General features: G+C 40.3%; 1 protein-coding gene across 2 annotated transcripts in view; it reads right to left on the reverse strand.

Moving 5' to 3' along the window:
- DENND2C (DENN domain containing 2C) overlaps positions 1–19,079 on the reverse strand; it is a 91,067-nt gene extending 71,988 nt beyond the window's left edge. For both annotated transcript variants that reach the window (XM_043575910.1, XM_043575909.1), the window contains exon 1: positions 18,973–19,079. The gene's annotated coding sequence lies outside the window, so the exon portion shown is untranslated. The remainder of the gene's footprint in view (positions 1–18,972) is intronic.
- Positions 19,080–20,055: the final 976 nt, after the last annotated feature.

The following is a 20,055-nucleotide window of genomic DNA, read 5'->3' on the forward strand; positions in this document are numbered from 1 at the left end:
CGACACGGAGCTCAAACCCACGAACCGGGAGATCAGGACCTGAGCCGAAGTAGGACACTCAACCGACTGAGCCACTCAGGCACCCCAGGTGATGTGATATTTTAAATGATCATTATTATCACTTATTAAATGTTTCAGGTGCCAAGCATTGTGCTTAGTACCTACATGCATTATTACATTTGATTCTCACAGCTCTGACAAATAATTATTATTACCCCCCTTTTGTAGATGAGGAAGCTGAGACTGAACGGGTTCGGTATGTTACCCAGGTAACACAAACTTAGTTCTGCTTTACTCCAAAGCTTCTGCATTTAACCAGTACGTATTACTTGTTTGTGGGCAGACATAACAATAATACCAGCTAATATGACAGGATGTCAAATGCAACTTTTCCTGTCCTCTCAGAGTTTCAGCAGGGGCCTCAAAGGCCAAGATCAAAACAATAGGAGTCCAACACTTCCATAGTCTAAAGAGAAGTGCAATGCTTATGAAGTAGGGCAGCCCCAAACTGGCTGTGTTAACATCAGTTCATTACCCTTGTCAAAACTATGTACAAGGAATTATAATTAGTTAGTGGTAAGAGTTACAAGGGACAATATAAAGAACTTCTTTAAAGAAATTGGGCGGTGTGTGTTTCCTTGCCTCCTAAGGGAAAAGGGGGAGGTACTTCCTGCCCACCTCACACTAAGGGACTGGAAGCTTAAGATAATCACTCAAAGTGCTTAACTTGTACCCAGAATAGGAGAAACACAGGGATTGGTATCCACCCCTGCTGAGCGGGATAAAAAATGCTGGTTCATAGCTAAATTTTAAAGGCTGCTTAGGTACAAGGGCCAAATTAAATGTTTCAGCAGAAGAGGAAGTTTTATAAAATGCCACAGTGTGAAAAATTACATATAAAAGTAAGTTTAATAACATGAAACTTTACAATTTCATTAAATTAATGCAATGTTAGTAACCATCCAAATAATTAAGTGGTTTATCTTAATTTTTTGATCTAATCATCCTTTTCAAAACCTCCTCTAAAGAAATAACTGTCCCAAACTAGAACTTGTATACTTTACAAATAGCTTCAAAATAGCTTGTTTTATTATTATTATTATTATTATTATTATTATTATTATTTTTAATGTTTATTTATTTTGAGAGAGAGGCAGAACGCGAGGGCAGAGGGGCAGAAAGAGAGGGAGACACAGAATTCAAAGCAGACTCAAGGCTCTGAGCTGTCAGCACAGAGCCCAATGGGGGCGCTTGAACTCACAAATCGTGACATCATGACCTGAGCCGAAGTTAGAAGTTTAATGGACTGAGCCACCAGGTGCCCCCAAGTAACACAGTTTTTACATCACAAACTAAATCTTGGCTAAATTCTTAGCAAGACACTGGAAAATAAAGACAGCAAAATTCTTACTTCCTATAGTGTTCAAAGGTTGGGAAAAAATTCCAGAAAGTAAAAAGAAACATTTTTTTTAAAGTTTTAAAGATCATAAAGTACTACTACCACTTTTTAGAAATTTTGAAAATAGAGAAAATGAGAGGAAAATGCCTGTAAGCCTACCATCTCTGGTAATCACTAGTATATTTTAGTATATTTCCTGTCTTTTTTTTCATAAGCATATTTTTATATAGTAGCAATTATAGTATATATGCACTCGTATCCTGCCTTTTTTAGTGTTATATAAACAATGTACTTTTCAAGGATTTAAAACTATAGACATAACAGGCTCTCCTAAAAACGTACATTCATATCCCCTGAACAATGTAACTTCCTATCTTATTCTAAAGCCAAAAAGCCAGAAGACAGATTTCTCGAGTTTGCAAATCATCCCAAAATTATACATTCAACGGATATTTTATCTCACTTGACAATATAAAAGCAACACAAAGTACATTCACATAGTTATTAAACATGTCTCCTATTCCTCAAATTACCATTTAAAACACACGAAGTTTTAGGTCTGTAATGTATGAAACCCTCAGGCCCAACAATATCACTTAGAAGCAATCATAGTTACTACTCTTCCCCTTCTCCTCCTGGCCTGTTCGGAACTAAAGGGTCAGGGGGAACTGAATGTAAGGCAGGCATCCATGCCTGATGCTAAGGAGACACATCAGAGCAGAGCCGGAGGTGAGAGCACCAGAGCTTGGGGAGTCAGGACAGCATGCGCATAGGAGGGCTGTTGGTGTAGCAGACAGGGCCTGAACAAGGTCAAGAGGCCAGGCCCTGCAGATGTTAATGCCTGAGCAGAATGAGGGGGCAGCCAGGCTGATGAGTGGCCGGGGTGGACTGTCAGAGCCAGGGCTGGGTGAGGAAGTGGGGGCAGACTGGCACGGAGTACTGACAAGTGAAGCTCAGGCTGGGTTTCAGCCTGTCAGCTGGGTGCCTATGCGTAACAGACAAGCCACTCAAACAGAACACCTTGACCATTGAATACAGGCCTCCCCACCATCTGAAAATAGGGCATTTCTATGAAACCTTTCATAACCCAAATTGGCATAAAGTGAAAAAGTAATTACCATTAATTTATACGGAAAATTGTTTCAGCTTTCCCAGACCCCCCAAAATAGCCTCTCTCAGGATTCTGATACCTTAGCACACATCTTGCTGACAGATGCACAAAATAAACTCAGCTAAAGTATAGATGCTCACAGATGCAGTTCAAAGCCATGGTGGCTGATGCTGAGACGCGGAGTGTAGTTCCAGGGGCAGGAGCTCCGCGGAGACACTCTAGCTGAGTGCGTCTATAATAGCTCAGTTCAATGCAAAATAAATGCTGAACGCTACTTTCACTTTTTGCCTTTCTTTGTGGCAGTGAATGTCCTCTTCAGATTTCTTTCAGTTAGCAAAAACAGGGACATAGGTAGATTGCCCGTAAAAGCAAACAGCCTAATGTGAACTTTCAAAAAATGGGAGATACCTACCTGTACCATGCAAGTATTAAAAAGAATGAGGTAGAGATCTATGTGTAGATATGGGAAAATGTGCAAAATAAAAGTGGGGGAAACAATTTCTCTAGTATGATTCCTTCTCTATACCCTTTTAAAAAAGACATACATATATCTATATACATACCCATCCACAAACAAATGTGCACATGCACACTCACACACACACACATCTTGCCATGATGTGAACTGAATATTATATAACTGACTCCTCCTCTGTCCAGCCTCCTTCTCTGATATGGAGTGGGTGGACTAGGCCTTTTCTCTTCCTCAAAGTGAACGAAAGGGGTAGTTAGGAAGTGATCATCTTACCATCATTTGGATTTTCTCAGTTCAGAATAAGGTCAGTTCTGTCAGTAAAAGTTTCATCATCTTCACACTGGTATTTTATACAATCAGACCATACTTTAAACATTTTTTTTTGTATTGTTTTTGTAATACCATGACTCAGTGTTTTGGAAGATTAAATTTTATGGACGCTGCTTATTGCATCACAGTGGATAAGCAAGAAATCATCAACGATGAGACCAGCAAGGACTTGAAACAAGTTTTTTACTCTCCATTTTATAACTTTATAATGCTTGAACCTTTTTTTTAAACTGGTATTACATACTTTTGTTGTTGTTTTTTAATGTTAAGACAGGATCTATTTGGATGGTGGAAAAATGGCTCTTTTAAATTGTATTCTTGGGGCACCTGGGTGGCTCAGTCGGTTAAGCATCCGACTTCAGCTCAGGTCGTGATCTCGCGGTCCGTGAGTTCGAGCCCCACGTCGGGCTCTGGGCTGATGGCTCCGAGCCTGGAGCCTGCTTCAGATTCTGTGTCTCCCTCTCTCTCTGCCCCACCCCCCCATTCATGCTCTGTCTCTCTCTGTCTCAAAAATAAACTTTAAAAAAAAAAAATTACATTGCATTCTTTACATTTTTCTATACTAAATAAAATCTTAATGCTTTTTTAAAAAAATGAACACACATAATATTGCAGAAATATCACTTCTAATAATTTATCCAAGGGAAGTCGCTGGATAAATTCACAAATATATATGAAAGAGTGGATTTAGATTACTGTAAAATGGAAAATAAATTTCTAATAGGGACTATCATTAAATGTATTTACTGTACATTAGATGTACAATATTATGGCAAACCCATAGACTGAAATACTATTAAGTTACACCCTGTTCAAAATCTATTAAGTAAAAGAAAAATGTTATAAAAGACTGTGCAGTATAATTAAAAAATCTGTATGAATAAATACATAAAATTTAAAAGTAAACATGGATATATACCAAAATGTTAACAGAGATTATCTCTAAGTAATAGAACTACGGTGAGTTTTCTTTTGGTTAATCTTTACTTTCAAATTTTTTAATTTTAGTTTTTAGATGTTTATTTTTGAGAAAGAGAGAGAGAGAGCACGCAAGCAGGGGAAAGGCAAAGAGAGAGGGGTACAGAGGATCTGAAGCAGGCTCTGTGCTGACAGCAGACAGACTGATGCCGGGCTTGAACTCACAAACCACAAGATCATAACCTGAGCTGAAGCTGGACACTTAATCAACTGAGCCACCCAGGCACCCCTGTATTTTCTAATTTTTAAAAATAAACATAAATCACTTGTACAACATTTGTTTCAAAAAAAAGATAACTTACTTTTAGAATATTCATCATATATGTTCTGAACACCTACTTCATATAAGGCATTTTGGGAATTAAAACAGCAGTAACAGCAGTTGAGCTTTATTAAGTAACTATTATATGCCAACCATTTCAGTCACTTTATATCGATTTTTGGAGCACCTCTTTGAGGTCGTATATCAGTTAGAATTAAGTTTGTGTACAGATTACTTAAAAACTGAAAATGGCAGGAGCTTAGCCAATGTTTTTAAACAAAGAGATGTCTGTTTCTCTCCACTTAAAAAAAGAGAGTGGCACCTGGCTGGCTCAGTTGGTGAAGCACACAACTCTTGATCTCTGGGTTGTGAGTTCGAGCTCCACGTTGGGCATAGACTTACTGGAAGGAGGGAAACGAGGGAGGAAGGAAGGAAGGAAGGTGAGTAGCAGCCTAAGGTGCCCCAAGGTCCTTGAGCTCCAATGCTTCTGCTATGCCATCCCCAACGCATAGCTTCTATCTTCACAATCACTTCATAGTTCATATGAGCTGTTAGAGTTCCAGCTATTACACGTGCATTCCAGGAAGTAGAAAGGAAAAAAGGCAGCTCTATTAAAGCAGCATTCCTGAAAGTCCCATATAATGCTTTTGCTGATTGCCCACTGACCAGGACTTAGTCACATGTACTAGATACATGTGAGACTGGGAAACATAATCAGTCATCTTTTTTTTTTTTTTAAGTTTATTTATTTTAAGAGAGAGATAGAGCACGAGTTGGGTAGGGGCAGAGAGAGTGGGGAGAGAGAGAATCCCACACAGGCTCCACACTGTCAGGACAGAGTCCACTGTGGGGCTCGAACCCACAAACCACGAGGTCATGACCTGAGCCAAAACCAAGAGTCGGACGCTTAACCGACTGAGCCACCCAGGCACCGCAATCATTCATCTTTTTATCCTGCAATGTGCCCAGCCAAAAAATTGACTTCTGTGTCTTAAGAGAATGGACATTAGAGTTGGCAAAAAATCTGTGCCACAGGCAGGTATTATTATCCTCATTTACAGACAGAAAACAGAGGTGCAAAGCCACATGGTTAAGTGACAGAACCATACTCTGAAACCAGTCTATGTACCTTTCACTCCATACTATATCCCATTAGAAAATCATACACATGAAAATAAAATACAAACACACTTACAGGACATTTATATATAATTATAGGCAGTTTATTATTAAATGAAATTTGACAGATGAGAAAGCATCTACCAAAAAAACAAAACTGAGAGGCATTCCTGACAAATAGAACAACAGTAACAAATATTTCTTTCTTTTTTTTTTTTTTTAAGTAATCTTCACTCAACGTGAAGCTCAAGCTCATGACCCCGAGATCAAGAGTCGCATGCTGCACCAACTAAGCCAGCCAGGCGCCAGACCAAATACTTCTGAAGCACTTATTATGTGCCAAGAGTTTTCTAAGATGTGTAAATTTTTTTTTTTAGTGTAGCGTATATAAAGCACATAAAGTCCACTAATCCTAAGCGTACAGCTCAAAGAACTTTTACATATGAATACCCTGTGTAACCACCACCCGTCACACCTCAGGTTCCTTCGTGTCCCTTTCCAGGCAGTAACCATCCCCCAGAAGGAATCACCCATCTGACTTCAATCCACGGATTAGTTTTGCCTTTTCTTGAATTTCATTTAAACAAAATCATACGGTAGTATTATTTTGGTATGGTTTCTTTTGTGCAAAATAGAATCTGTAGGATTCACTCATGCTATTGTATATAACAGTAGGGTTTTTTTTTTCCCCTTGCTGAGTATTATTCCATCTAATAGAAACACCAGCATTTATTAATTCATTCTCCTGTTGACAGACATGAACATTTGTTCCCAGTTTTGACTGTTATGAGGAAAGCTCTTATAAACATTCTTCTATGTGTCTTTAATGTATATAGTCACTTATTTAAATCTCTTGGGTATTACCTAGCAGTAGAATTGCTGGTTATAGGGCAGACATACACTTCACTTTATTTTTTTTAATTAATTAATTAATGTTTTAATTTACATCCAAGTTAGTTAGCATATAGTGCAACAATGATTTCAGGAGTAGATTCCTTAACGTCCCTTACCCATTTAGCCCATCCTTCCCTCCCACAACCCTCTGTTTGTCCTCTATATTTAAGAGTCTCTTATATTTTGTCCCCCTCCTTGTTTTTATATTATTTTTGCTCCCCTTCCCTTGTGTTCATCTGTTTTGTATCTTAAAGTCCTCATATGAGTGAAGTCATATATTTGTCTTTCTCTGACTAATTTCACGTAGCATAATGCCCTCCAGTTCCACCCACATAGTTGCAAATGGCAAGATTTCATTCTTTTTGATTGCCGAGTAATACTCCATCGTGTGTGTGTGTGTGTGTGTATATATATATACACACACACACACATAGCACTTCTTTATCCATTCATCTATCGATGGACATTTTGGCTCTTTCCATAGTTTGGTTACTGTCGATCATACACTTCACTTTTTTTTTTTTTTTTCAACGTTTATTTATTTTTGGGACAGAGAGAGACAGAGCATGAACGGGGGAGGGGCAGAGAGAGAGGGAGACACAGAATCAGAAACAGGCTCCAGGCTCCGAGCCATCAGCCCAGAGCCTGACGCGGGGCTCGAACTCACGGACCGCGAGATCGTGACCTGGCTGAAGTCGGACGCTTAACCGACTGCGCCACCCAGGCGCCCCTCATACACTTCACTTTAACAGACACTGCCAAAGACCTGTCAAAGGGGGCTGTACCAATTTACACCCTCCCTAGTAGTGTATGAGTTCTGGCCACTCCTTCATCTCACCAGGACTTAGATTATTAGGCTTTTTGATTTTAGCCATTCTGTTATGTTGTGGCATCTCACTGTGGTATCTGTGCAAACTTTACAAACTAATTTATTTCTTACCATACCAGGCCACACATCCTTTGTCACCACAGAATCATAATTTATTTTTTTAAATGACTTTTGTAGATCATCACGTAATGTTGGCATCAAGCATTATACACTCTAAAAATATTACTAATCCAAAACAGGTCAGTTCTAGGACATTCTAGGTCAGTCCTCTTCTATCAAAGATGGCAATTTAAGTCATAAATGTAGATAAAAGATGGAAGAAAATACCAGGAGTGTGTAGAGTCGTGAAAGTCAAAGGAAGAGAATCCTTAAACAGAAAAGAATGGTCAACAGTGACAGATACACCATCAAAAGGTCAAATAAGGTAAAGACTTGAGTGTCTGTTGGTCATAAGAACTTGGGTAAGTGCAGGTTCAGTGGCATGGCAGGGGTCACAGTGAAATGAGAAGTGGGTGGGAAAAAAGAATGGAAACAGCAACTGCAGCCAATGCTTTCAAGGGGTTTATCCAGGGAGGCAAGTGGACAACAGAGTGGTAGCTGAACAGGAATACAGGGCTCAGGAAAGCCTTTTTTTTTTTTTAAGGATAGAGGAGAGCTAAGCTTGTTTAAACAGTGGTGGAAAGGAATCAGTAGAGAAGAAACAAAGGTCTGAGAGCAAACCCCAAGAGGGAGGCAGGGTGTGGCCTCCAACTGGAGCTGCAGGGATTAGCATTTGTCAGGAAGAAGAAGAGTGCTTCCCTGGGAACAGAAGGTAATGAGGAAAGAAAGGCAAGGATGCAGGTATATATGTAGGTGTAGGGGCCTTACGCTGATGAACCTCTCCTCTGGTGGCTGCTCTTTTCTCTTTGAGATAACAAGGGCGATTATCTGCTGGGAGTAAAGTGAAAGATGGAAAGCCCGAGGATAAAGAAGGTTTAAGATAGGTGTGAAATTGAAAAAAAAGAAGCAAGAACCTACAGGTTCCCTAAGCAGAGAGTTTGTATGTATGTATGATTTATGCATATATGTATGTATGTACGTATTTGCCAATGACTGTATCACTTTATTCTGTATCCCAGTAAAGCAAAAGTCTCAAATGGGAAGTAAGCAGAGAGTTTTTCAAAAAGCAGAGGTAGGGGCTAAACCTTTGAGAACATGAATCATGATTAGAAACTGTAAATGAGAAGAAAAGACAGAACCAGATAAAGAATGGGCAAGACTGGGGAGAGCTAACAGAACCAGGAGAATGTGGATCACAGATAGGATGGGAGGAAAATGTCCTAAAAAGAAAAGGAAGAGGCATATCAGTGTTTTATAAGTAAAGAGACTTAACGACTGAGAAAGGTCCTTGTTTTTGATGACAGGGCATTAAATAAATGGTGTCAAAGGGACGGTAAGGACAGCTAACAGCTCGCTACAGCTTATGAAGACAATCAGTGAGCAAACAAATAGAACATTTTTTTTGTAAAATTGGTGAGAAAAAATAAAAACAAAAGGGGCAAGCAACCTCAAACACAACAGTTTAAAGTTGGGGAAAAAAGCCTATACATGTTTTTAAATTGCAGCAAAAACAAACAAACAAAACAAACAAACAAGATCCACAAAGGATGAAGACATGGAAGAGGTTTGAGGCAGGTTAGGTCTCATGGAAGAAAGAGGCTTAAGAGTCTGAGAAGGATGGCAGCGCTTACAGAACTGGGAAAAAGACAAGAAAAGTATGTATAGTGTAATGAAGGCTCAGACCAAGAAAGGTAAACTTTCTCATACCAAGTCAGTGAAGCTTGTCATGGTGTACCAGGCTGTAATCTATGAAAATAAAATAGCCCGGGGGCGCCTGGGTGGCTCAGTCGGTTAAGCGGCCGACTTCGGCTCAGGTCATGATCTCGCGGTCCGTGAGTTCAAGCCCCGCATCGGGCTCTGTGCTGACAGCTCAGAGCCTGGAACCTGTTTCAGATTCTGTGCCTCCCTCTCCTTGACCCTCCCCCGTTCATGCTTTGTCTCTCTCTGTCTCAAAAATAAATAAACGTTAAAAAAAAATTAAAAAATAATAAAAAAATAATTAAAAAAAATTAAAAAAAAAAAAAAGAAAAAAGAAAATAAAATAGCCCGGCCATTTTAGAGAAGAAGCCTGGCTACTTGAGGATAAAATCTTTAAGAGCTACTCAACAACAAGGTGGATAGTTAATAGATTAATGGCTGGACATTTGATTGAAGTTGGATAGCATGATTCATAGAGGGTCTGGCTTATGTGACTCTTCATCTCTCTCCTAAAGCTGGGCACAAGAGTGAACAAAATAAACTAGTGCCAAAGATAGAAAAACTAGTCATTTTCTCCACTCAGGGGAATGCCTTGCCTCTCGGTGTAAATAATGGAAGATCAGTGGAGCCAAGGAACCCGGTGATATGATGAGGGCAAAAGTGAAGTCTCGGGTACTGAGTGAAGGAGAGGCATGTTTGTGGGGAGAAACTGGGTTTGAGGAAATTAATAAACACAAGGAAACGGGAACATATAACATCAACAGAGGAGGAGATATAGCAGGTGATTGTAATTTTTCTGGGGAGGAATGAATGGAAAATCAAAAGGGGATCATCTCCCGGCAGTAACAGCAGAAGTGCATGTCGGTCTGGTTTTATAGAACATACACACACAATTGCCAAGGTTCTTTAGCCTGCTTAGTGAGAGAGGACTGCCTATTCAATCAAGTCCTTCTTAGGCCAGTGTTTCATGAACTGCCCTAACCAAACCCATGGCAAGAAATACATGTTTTGTCATAATACACACACAAACACATGCACACACACACACACCTGAAATAGAAGTTTCACAAAATAATTACCATATGATAAAGTAAAACATAAAGTGAACACCAAATATGATGTTCCCATTATGCAAATACATTTAAAATTCCAAAATAAGTAATATAAAATAAATTATACATAATATAATATAATATAATATTACATAACATAATATAATATTGTATAAAAATATACAATTAACAAAGATCCAATGTAATGCAGTGGGTGACTTTTCCTGTTCATAAATTAATTCCAGTCTGGAAAACACAAAGACAATGCTACATACTTATCAGGATCACTAGAGTCTTTTATCCTTTTGTTTTGAATTGGGTCAGGGTTGAAAATCCTCCTTGAAACAATGAGTTGATGTGAATGGCAAAAATAGTACTACATTCTTTCTACTTTGCAATTTAGAAATGTATTATTTGGTCATAATACAAAATGATGATAAGTAAGCAATGTCATAGACTCATTCTTCAGAGTAAATGAAGAACTAAGCCACAAGAAGTCATTTTCTTCACAAACTAAAAGTATAGTACAACTTATAATATCAGTGATCCCATCACTCTGGACTGTGATATCTGTATCTCACTTCATCAGCATGATGAAATGTCCCATAATGGTATAGAACGGGGGTATGTCATCACTAAGAGGTGAAGTTTTAATTTTCAGCTGATATATCATCAAAAATCATAAACATAACATCCATGAATTCGAGATGGATACTTTTTCCCAAGAGGTATGTAGCCATTTTTCTCTTCCGCCACTAATAGACAACGAAATAAAACAATAATGAGTCTTTTCCAGGAAAGGTCCATGAATAAAAAGGAAACTGTGATCATTTTACATTTTTTTCTTTGAAAACATTTGGAAAGGTTTACTGAAAAGTCCAGTATGCTATGTTTCCAAGAGTCTTTTTTAATTTTAAAGATGTTTAACTTTCATTTGCAACATTAATACACATACAGAGTCTGTCATTTTAGTCAGGTTTTGCACATTTGATAAACCCATATTTTAAATAATCTTCATTAAAAGTCTTAGACTCTTTCTCAATTCACTATTTTCTCAACATTTTTGTCCATCCAATTGCAGCTATTGAACATGTTTCTGTATTCTTTACTTCATGCTTTCTTCTTCTAATAGCTAAGTAATAAATTCTAAGGACAAATGGATCTCATTTTCTCTTAAATTATCATTATCACTGAACTCTTAAGAATACTACACTTTAGGAACACATTTAAAGTTCACAAATAAGACTTGGTTAGACAGCATCTCACCATTTTCACCAGAGGCCAATACAGTTCTGCTACATTTTGCTTAACCTTGAATTCTGCTAATCTAAATGAACTGGGTGATGATAACCACTGCGCTATGATCACGCTCAAATGGGCCATTACTTTAGTTCACATAACGTTCCTCTTCTGTTCCATGTTACCCCTTCCAGTTTAAGTAGGGACCAGGGAAAAGACAGTTTGAGTGAATGCTGTTGTAGAGCCGGCTGTGTCATTTCCTCCCAGCAGGTCCTATTATCATCGGCCTTAACAGACTCTTAAATAATCAGAGTACCAAAGAATACAGCTAAATATTTAAATATCGGGGCGCCTGGGTGGCTCAGTGGGTTAAGCGTTTGACTCTTGATTTAGGTTCAGGTCATGATCTCACAGTTTGTGAGTTCAAAGCCTGTGTCCAGCTCTGTGCTGACAACGTGGAGCCTGTTTGGGGTTCTCTCTCCCCCTCCTTGGCTCTCTCTCTCTCAAAATAAATAAATAAACATTAAAAATTTTAAATATAAAACTATGCTTCATATTGCTAAGTAACCAATTCAAACATATTCTAGATAGCTGGTGTTTTTTGTTTTTTTACTCTGGTAGAAAAAAAGAAAGAGGAAAAAAAGCACATCTCTTTTAAGTAAGTAGCTGCAAGAATAATACACACACACACACACACACACACACACACACACACACACACCACAATCTGTCCTAAAATTTAACATCCACACATGGGGTGCCTGAGTGGCTCAGTCAGTTAAGCATCTGATTTCACTCAGGTCATGGTCTCACGGTTCCTGAGTTCCAGCCCCATGTCAGGCTCTGTGCTGACTTCTGAGAGCCTGAAACCTCTTTCAGATTCTGTGTTTCCCTCTCTCTCTCTCTCTGCCTCTCTTCTGCTTGTGCTCTGTCTCTTTCTCTCTCAAAAATAAATAAACATTAAAAAACTAAAAAAAAAATAACACCCACACAGAAAAAAATCCACACGTATGCCATTTCTAACTTTGAAGGAAAATTAATAATTTCTTCCATGTCCTCTGTTGTAAACATTTATCACTGCTGTAAACACTTCCAAAGTCAGAAATCTAACTTTATTTTTTTAATCTTTCTTTCTTTCTTTCTTTCTTTCTTTCTTTCTTTCTTTCTTTCTTTTTAAGACAGAGAGAGACAGAGCATGAATGGGGGAGGGTCAGAGAGAGAGGGAGACACAGAATCTGAAGCAGGCTCCAGGCTCTGAGCTGTCAGCACAGAGCCTGACACGGGGCTCGAACTCACGGACTGTGAGATCATGACCTGAGATGAAGTCGGACGCTTAACCAACTGAGCCACCCAGGCACCCCAAGAAATCTAACTTTAAAAAAATAGAGCATAAATAATAAACTTTAACTAATATAAGTGGATTAATACTGCCTAAGTCGAATGCTAAAGAGTCCATTCTCAGGCTGCTACCCAGGAATCTAAGACTTATAAGGATAAAAATATTGAATTTCCTTTTCAAAAACAGGGGTATAAGAGAAACATCTGGGATAGCTAGATGTGAAGAAGTAAGTCCTTTACATTTCCTTTTCTTACCTCACCATCAGTTACTTAATCCTTCAATCTCACAACCCGCTCTAATGCCCATGAAGTGAAGAAAAATTGCATGTTTTCTTTTCTTTAGGATAAAAATTATTTATTTAAGTCAGAGAGGAAAAAAGACCAAAGATTCCATCCTGTCTAACCCTCTTGGAACCAGTGCAGGATAATCCTTCAAGTTTTGGTCTTTTATTTCACCCAGTTTTCAAAATCCCCACTTTCACTGAGGCAAACAGATCGCCATTTTATTAATTTAGTAAGAAGCACTGAATACTGAAAATATTTTCAAATGTATTTTTGATCCTGACATTGTCCAAGTTAATCCACTTCTCTGTGTCTCAGGTTCTAAAACAATAAGGGGAATATTTTCCACCTATTATATGAAAGAAAAGGAGGATGAACTTAAAATTTCCATAGGTTTCAAGAAATGTATTAGAATTTAAAAGCAGGAGGTATAACTCTGAAGAACTTTTTTTATTTTTATTTTTTATTTTTTTTGTTTATTTAAAAAAATTTTTTTTAGCGTTTCATTTATTCTTGAGAGAGAGAGAGAGAGAGAGAGAGAGACAGAGAGACAGAGTACAAGCAAGAGAGAGGCGAGGGGGGGGGGGGGGGACACAGAATCCGAAGCAGGCTCTAGGCTCTCAGCACAGAGCCCGATGTGGGGCTCGAACTCACGAACCATGAGATCATGACCTGAGCCGAAGTTGGAAGCTTAACTGACTGAGCCACCCAGGCGCCCCTGAAGAACTTTTTTTTAAAACTAAACTTACAAGGGCACCTGGGTGGCTCTGTTGGTTAGGTGGCTGACATCAGCTCAGGTCATGATGTCGCAGTTCGTGGGCTCTGTGCTGACATTTCGGAGCCTGGAGCCTGCTTGGGATTCTGTGTCTCCCTCTCTCTCTGCCCCTCCCCCACTCATACTCTGTCTCCTCTCTCTCAAAAATAAATAAACATTTTTAAAAAGTTAAAAATAAGTAAAACTAAACTTACAAATCTAAGTACTTAAAAAAACACTCCTTATGACAGGATCAACCAAATGTGGCCCATCACCTGTTTCTGTATGGCCTCTGAACAAAGCCTGGTTTTACATTTTTAAATGGTTGAAAAAATAATCAAAGAAGTATAATATTCTGTGACATGTGAAAATCATATGAAATTCAGATTTTAGTGACCATAAATAAACTTTAATTGGAACAGAGCCCATGCTCATTCATTGAAGTATTGTCCATGGCTTTTTATAGCAGAATTGCGTAGCTGTGACAGAGACATATGGCCCACAAAGTCTAGTATTTACCATTCTAGCCCTTTACAGAGAAAGTTTGCCACCTTCTCCCTTAAGAGACCATACGTTTATTCTAATGATACTACAAATTAGGAAACAATTTCCAAAAGTCCATTTTTGAAAATGCTTTCAAAGCCATACCACATTCTTTTGAGTTTCCTCAGTGGTGGCAAACCTTCATTCTTTGGGGATGAATATGAATTTTGGAGATGGCTAAGCCACTTGGAGCCAAAATTGAGTAAGGTTGGTTATGAAGATGAATCAACCAACAAACATTTATTAATAATCCATATTTATGGGAAGTGAAGATCTCTTCGGAAAAAAAAGCACTTTCTCTGACTTCTGAGAGCTAACAATTGAGCGAGGGTATAGTCATATGCTTTCATAAGTTTGACTCAAGCTAAGTTGGCAATATATGCACAGAAATAGAAAGTACAGAGGAGGAAAAAGAATTCTGTAATAAAACTAGAAGGTCTACATTCTTGTATGGCTGTGAATTTGCTATAAAGTTGTTTCATTTGTTTGTTTGTTTGCTTTAACAAACAGGAACTCCAATAATACCTCGGGCAATACACTTCTGGAGTAAATGAGTGACTCCCGAATAAAATTTTATTTTACTATTTTATGTTTTTAAGATTTTATTTTGAAGTAAATCTCTACACCCAACATGGGGCCCAAACTCACAACCCTGAGATCAAGAATCATATCGTATGATTGCTCTCCCTGAGCAATTTCCTCTGCTCTTAAGGCTTCAAATACCACTTACTGGCTAACTCTGAAATCTGGATCACCAATCTCAGCCTCCCTCCTGGGCTCTGGATCCCCCCGACCTGACATCTCTACCTGAATGCTCCAGACAGACACACTTCAAACTCAACGTGTTCAACACTGAAACAATGATCTTCCTCTCACATTAAAAAATAAAACAAGTTCTCCTACCCACGGTTTCCCAAACTAAGAAACTAAGCCATTTACTTTTTCTGTTCACCTTCAAAGCCAATCACTTTTGAGGCCCCTGTAAATTCTACATCTTGACATGTCCTCTCCTCTTCTCTATTACGATTTCCCCACTCCAGGCCCTATCCTCTCTTATCTGGACGATTTCAATAGCGTTAAGCCTTCTAACTTATCTCTTTATCTTCTGCCTCTCTCCATCCCATCCAGCCTCCACACCATACCACCATATTATCTTTCCTAATTACCTACCACCCTTCACTGGCTCTCCATTGTCTTTAGAATCGAGTCCAAAGTCCCTAACATGATACAGAAACTCTTCACCGCGTGGCGCCAGCCAACTTCTTTTTTCTGAGTCCTAACTTTTTATTTAGCTAAATCTGTCTGTTGTTTTAGGACACTTCTTGTACTTCAAAGTATTAAAACAGCTTTTAACACCATATTCTATAGTGAAACACTTTGCCAAACCGGACAAGTCTTCATTATTCCCAAGGAGAGACACTGAAACCCCACACTCACCTCATTTCTAGCAATTTCAGTGACCCTAATGCTACCATAATCAAACTCAGCAATTTTCTTTTTCCAGCTTGGTTCCAGGCACCATCCCCTTTAGCCCAGCCTCTCATCTTCATACACTCTCATCTTTAGGCAATAAACTACAGTACATCCCTCACACATACCATAAACTTCCACATAATATTCTTGTTTTCATCCATATCTTCTAATTCCTTCCTCAACTCAGTTAACTGCTATTCATCCTACAAAGCCAAAGTCAAATATGGTATCTTCTCTCTAATCTTCCTCCCTATCATACACAGAATTATTTTCCCTCATCACTATTCCCACTAAATTCTGTCTCAATCTCTGTTATAACTCTTATCACACTGAAATTGTAGGGACTTATTGACATGTCTGCTTATATGCTTTTTGAAACAAAAAAATTTTTTTTTTAATTTTAGAGAGAGAAAGAGAGTGCAAGCAGGGGAGAGGGCAGAGGGGGAGAGAGAGAATCTTAACCAGGCTCCACATGCAGTGCGGAGCCGGACTCAGGGCTCAATCCCAAGGTCCTGGGATCATGATCTGAGCCAAAATCAAGAGTCAGTCATTTAACCGACCGAGCCACCCAGCCATCTCTGGTTATAAGCTTTTTGAAGGCAGGGAAGCATTTTTTTTTTTTCTTAAATCTAACATTTCACTTTTGGTCTGAGAACAGATATTTTAAACTCCTTGTTGAAAAATAATCACCTGTTCTATTATTAAGATAATACCATAATTGTAGTAACTGAGTGACTGAGAGTTTAGAAACAAAAAGAATCCCGAGTCATTCACCAGGGTGGGGGGAATACGGTCTTATATACAAAGTATAATTAAACTGTAGCTTGGACAAGCTTTCATCTACATCTTGCAATACCAGTTTCTTTCTCTCTCTGCTTCTTTTTTGAAGAAGTTCTTTACAGAACTCTCTTTTAAATACACATTGGATTGGATTTGTATTCCACTCACAGAATTTGAAACTCAGTATAATGCAGAGGTTGAGATCAGGATTTCTGGAGTCTAACTGTCTGGCTCGAATGCTAGCTTTGCTGCCTAGGCTGTTTGACAGGGGCGTTACTCAACCTCTATGTCTTTCAATGAGGAGACCAAAATAATGACACCCCTCATGGTGCTGTTTTAAGGATTAAATAAGTAATGCACGTAAAGAATTTAGAACACTGCCCGGCTCAAAGTAGGTCCCAATAAATGCTGACTGATGTTATCATCAGTTTTAAAAACAGCTTTCTTACTACTTATTTTAGCCCACTTGGTAGAGTGCAATCTCCTAGAAGGAAGGAATTATATTCATCTCATACCCAAATACAATGTAAGTGCTAAAACGGTGCCCTGGAATATAGTAAGTGCTCAATAAGTAATGTGACAGTAAGGCTTCAGACCTCCAAAATCAACAAATTATAAATCACAGCAAAATTTATATAGAGAGTACATATTTAAAACATTTAAAATTGTTTTAAGTAGTTTCAAAACACCTATCTTCCACTGAACTGCTGAAACATAAAACTTTTAAAGCAACACACAAATTATGTTCACTGGGAACCTTCCCTCTACTCCATCTGATTTGCTTTTAGTCTCCTTTGGTCTAAAATTCTTGTCTATAAGACACGCTACAGATCATTTAAAATATAATTTCCAGGTTTAGAAAACTGTCTATTGTCACATCAAAAAAAACCAATATTCTTCCTTTATATCTGCGTTTTAAAAAATCTATTGCCATATTCAATATTAAAAAAACCCTAATGAAAGGCCAAGAGGTACAATTACTATATTTCCCTGTTTCTACCTGGGAAACTACTTCAGAACCACCTACAAATATCCCCAGTAAGTCTGATGGTAACAAATTGCTATTCCCTTTTTTTATTTCTGTTCTCCCCCGAAAACCCCTTATACATTCACATATCCATGGAAAAGAACGCAAGTGTCTATAATAAATGTACAAAAAAATACAGCTACATAGTAATTTTGTTTTGAAGGACTTAAATCTTACAAAAGCAAATGAAAGTCTTGATCTGAAGCCATACTCCCAGCTTACTTTACCAGGTAACTTAAACTAGAACTACTTACCTAAAGCAAAAAAAGTAAATTATGTATTCGATTGCTACCTAACTTCATGATAAATAATTCAGTAACAATGTATAGATAATATGTGCTATTCTGGAAAAATTTATTAATCAGTTCAAAATGGACCACACTTCAAGCAATGGCGATTCTGGGGGAAAAAAAGGAGCTTAAACAATTTACTTAGAAAACAAAGATTTAAGACTTTTATCTAAAACACTGGAGGTGAATCACTAGCCTCGGGGTAAAGGTTTACATAGTGCCTACTACGTGTCTGGCGTTTAGTAGTTTCTTTACAGAATATGCATGCTGCTGATGCATCAATTACAATACCTAACATTTACAGACGACTCTCACTCATCTCCTTTGACTCTCAACACCCCTGGGCGCGAGCGTCCCAGTTTCATAGTAGTTTTGACTGAGGTATCACATGTGTTATGTGGGTCCTGGCGGAGACTCCAGCCCTTGACTCACAATCTAATCATCCTCTGCTACACTAGTTACTCAAAAGTTCTTAGATGTCCCACTGTCCGATTTTAAAATCAAAATCCTACTTGACGACTTTCAATATTGTGCTCCTCAGATTCTGTTAAGAATCGAAACACACACAAATGTTTAAAAGTCCACGGTCTCAGCCTGTGGACGTTCAAACTCGCCGGCCAGTCCCGGCGACAGCCCCGCGTTTCCTCCTGGACGGCGCGCTCCCCCTCCCGTCCCTAAGACTGCCGAGCGCCCCCGGCCCCTGGTCTCGGGCCCCGAGGTGAGCGGCGGAGAGATGCCTCGCCAGGCTCCGCCACAGCCACCGCGGCCCACCAGCCGGGTTCCGGACGCCAGTAGTCGCCGGGCTCCGGTCCGACCCTCGCGTGTCCCTCCGGGCAGGGGAGGCGCCCAGACTGCGGGGCCCGGCCGACACCTCCGCGCGTCCCGGCTCCCTCACTGCCAGCCCCGCTGCCCCGCTTCCGACGCCCAGCATGCGACACGCACTGCCTCGAGGGACCGAGGCACCCGCCTTAGAGGCCGCCCAGGATCGCCCCGCACCTACCTGCCTTCGACCTCCACGTCGCCCCCACGGCCGGGCTGCGAGGTTCTCGCTCTCACCGCGGAGGCGCCAGCTCTCGGCGCTAGCACTCGGGGTCGGCTGCGCCCCGCCCCCGCAGGCCCAGTCGAAGGCCCCGCCCCTCCCGGCCGCGGCCCCACCCCGCCCGGAAAATCCGGGTTCTCATTGGCTCCTCTTCCCACCCTTCACGCTCCGGCCCGCCCCCGGCACCGCCCGGGAACCGTCGAGAGGGGAACCGCCCCCGTTCCAGTCGGCCCGGGGGCCAGAACCTTGTCCCGCGGACCTTACGCGCCCGGACGCCGGCCGAGATCTCAAGCCAAAACCCCATCGCAGTAGCCGTGCCTACGGTCCTATTGACCCCACGGCGATGGACCTGAATTTGCATGAAGGTTGACTCTTCACGGCCACCTAGTTTAATCGAGGAATCCAAATGAAACCTCACTCAAGGAAGCCATAAAATTATCTCTTGCCATTGCAGTCCAGTGCCAACTTGAAACGTACACAGATGCGAATAACGCTCCGAACACCTGAGGTTTGAAATCCCAGAGCAAGGCGCCTTTGGTACTCCCAGTGCCTGAGGTCGGCCCCCACGCCCTGTTGTGACACACATGCCTAAGCACTACGCCTGCAACACGCTCACCCTCAGGTATGTGCATGGCGCTGTGCCTACTGCGAGCAGCAGCCCAGTTTCACCAAGGCTGCGAGTCAGGATGAGTTGAGCCTGTTTCCCAGGCACTCGCCAACCACCCCACCCCACCTCGTCCCGCCCCATTCCACCCCACCCCACCCCACCGCTCCCCACCAGAGCCTCTTGGGTTTGACCAAAATCTTCCCACATCTGTTCACAGAGAGGTACCAAAATAGAAGACTGCCAGAAAGAGGTGTTTGGTTACACATCGCAGATGACTGTCACAAGCCAATTTAGCCAAAGCAGTAAAAGCCGCATATCCCACACCGTTGTGAAACCATGAGTTGTGGACAATGAAACAGGAATTACCTTCTATAATGGGGGGGGGGGGGGGGGGGGAGGAGGGAGAGTAATGACAAGACATTTTTAAAAACCGTGTT

Source organism: Prionailurus bengalensis, chromosome C1, assembly GCF_016509475.1.
Source record: "Prionailurus bengalensis isolate Pbe53 chromosome C1, Fcat_Pben_1.1_paternal_pri, whole genome shotgun sequence".
Taxonomy (NCBI): Eukaryota; Metazoa; Chordata; class Mammalia; order Carnivora; family Felidae; genus Prionailurus; species Prionailurus bengalensis.